The sequence below is a fragment of the Apteryx rowi genome, unplaced genomic scaffold (genome assembly GCF_003343035.1).
Source record: "Apteryx rowi isolate R43461 unplaced genomic scaffold, aptRow1 scaffold_408, whole genome shotgun sequence".
NCBI classification, from domain to species: Eukaryota; Metazoa; Chordata; class Aves; order Apterygiformes; family Apterygidae; genus Apteryx; species Apteryx rowi.
The window spans coordinates 245,646-248,432 of record NW_020450606.1 but is presented as its reverse complement, the minus strand read 5'-3'; positions in this window follow the sequence as shown (position 1 = coordinate 248,432).

The following is a 2,787-nucleotide window of genomic DNA, read 5'->3' as shown; positions in this document are numbered from 1 at the left end:
GCCGGGCCCCGGCCTGGCCCCCGGCGAAGGTCGCCGCTTGAGCTCCCCCGCTGTGCGCCTGTGTGAACGTTGCTGGGCGAGTTGTGCAGGGTTCATGAACCGCCTTGGCCTTGCTTTCTGCCGTGTTGCGAGTTGCCAGCCCGCACGTCCTTGCTCTCACACCGTGTGTGCTGGCGGTGGTCTGGAAAAGAAGCAACTTAGCCCTAATGCAAGTTGGGAATTTGGCCATTCTGGTTGGTTGCTGTAGCTGTCTGATACTGGTGCAACATGTGAATCAGTTGTTTTCAGCGCTCGGTCTTCCTCTCTTACCTGTAAGATGTATCCACGCTGGGGAGCCCCACAAATCACAGGATCCATTTTGTAGTCCTGCCGCTCCATCTTGTTTTTTACTTTTTCAATGTGGATTATTTAAAGTAAAAGCTCTAAATAGTGGTCAGTGTGTTGTTTTTTTTTTAAATGCCTTTTCTTCAGTATAGGTGTCATATTTGCTATCTACATAAGACCTGATCAAGTTGAAAGCATGCAGTCAATTGTGATCAAAATAGTTTTGCTTTTTTAATTAAGCACATTAAAAAAATCTTTGCAACTTGCTCCATGAATCCCGTTACTTCTTCTACTAGGCATTTTTCTTGGCAGTATATGAATTTGGGTAATGTTTTCTTTGAGCTTAATGGTTAAAATGAAAGTTAAAAGAAGTTACGATATGTGATATTTTCAGTCTGTATGAATATTTATGCAAATGGTCTGTTCCTAGTTGTGGAACCTTAATTACTGTTTTTAGTTGTTGTTTGGAGTATTTATTTTTTCTGATATAACAGAGGCTATTTTAAATAAAAGGCTTTGTTTAAGGAAACCACAGGAGGTCAGGTATTCCACTCTCTTTCACCTTTCAGTGTTACCTCCTCTACTGATACCATGTCATGGAATCCTACATGAAATACATGTGTTTACAGAACTACATTATTTATTTTTGAATATGTTAATAAATTACTATGATGCTTTAAAGAAAGCCATAAGTTGAGTGTACATAAGGGATTCCCGTGTGGTTACAGGGTTGATGCTTCCAGCCCTTTTACTGAAGTCCAAATACATGATGACTCACAGTGCATATAAAGATAACATGTTATATTGCTGCGGTATTACAGTTTTATTTCCACTGTGGTGACAATAATGTTTGTGAATAGTGGTTATGAAATGTACTTCCCAATTAGTTTAAAATTTGTAAACACAGCTTTATATGATTTGCAACTATAAATGATTTAAGCAACAACCTTTTATTTTAGTGAAGAAAACAGAAAAGTAGAAAAATCGGAACCTTTTTGATTCTGTCTTCCTCCAAGTGTTTGACCATGGTTATGGCTSTTCTTTGAATTCTTTCCCCCATGCTGTTCTTCAAAGTATTTTGCAGAGGAAAGTTTTTTGTTTGTTTTTTTCCCCCCTCTCTCTTTTCTTTTCTTCTGTATCCGATAACATTCCAGAAGAGGCTATACCGCTGATTTATATAACAGGATTTTAATAGCCTTCAGATGATTGTTCATTCCATTTGTGTTGCATTCTACTATCCTATAAGTTTTTGTTGACTGAACAGAGATTTGCAAAGAACTATCTACAATGAATTTTTCTTGAGTAGATAGTTAATTCAGGAATTTAAAGTGTGATGTATTACAAATTTTTGAAACACTTAAAATATCTAGAATAACTTCTAAAAGTAGTTAGAGAAAGATTTGGTTATAAATGGATTTCTAAGTGACCACAGTGCAAAGCTGAAATTTTATGTGAAAAGATAAATATTTAAATTTATATATGCTGATTTTCTGTAAGAGGTTATTCTCTGAGGCCTTCAAAAGCCTTGAGGCCTTCAAAAGTGTATTTATTTTCATCTATGTGATATTTGCATTAAAATAAGATAACAGTAAGTTAATTTTATAATAGTCCATTTGTGTAGAAAACCCACAGACAAGTTTATCTGGAAAGTCTGTGGCAGCAGACACAATTGCACTGAATTCATGAGTGCTACCCAAATTTTAATTCTTTGGTGCATATTTAAAAGCTATTGGCAGGGTAAATGCCAAAGGTAGCTCTTGCTTTTATAAATGCTTTTAAAAGATTGATTGTTCTGCAATGCTTCACTTTAAGTTGCAACAAGGATTCCTAATCTGCAGTTTCACTTATACATGTATTACTTTTAAAAGTTACAGTCAATTTATACTGTATGTTGATGGGTTGTTCAGTGAAGGACTTCAGGAAACTTCTCTAACTATTTAATTTTCTTATAATAAAAATTAATTACTTAAAAGTAGGATTGTTTGAGTTAGTGTTTGTTTTCCATTTTACCTTTAGGAGTACTGCGTGTGTCACATCTGAGTGATGCAAGATAGGTATCTTTGCATAAATTACTGGCTATTGGAGGGGCCAAATTTGTACTGCTTTCCATATTTGCAATAAGGATACAAGCTGAATGAGCTGAGTATCTTCTACCTGAAGGGCAGGTGTTGGACCTCATTGTTTTCAGTCAGTCCGTGCTTTAAGTAGTTTCCTGTAAATGAAAACATTGCTGTGGACAACTTCTATACTCTTAGAAGATTTCGTGTTGCATTTCAAAACTGAGGTCCTTTTCTTGTCACCTTACTTCTTACCCCCTTCCTGCCTTCCCACTCCCAGCCCCCATTTCTTCCACATGCACCTTTTCTTAGTGTCTTTGTTGTTGTGCTTCAGTGGGACGTATATGCTATGCATATATATATATATATGTGTGGCTATACAGAAATAACTGTCTGTTGGAGCTAG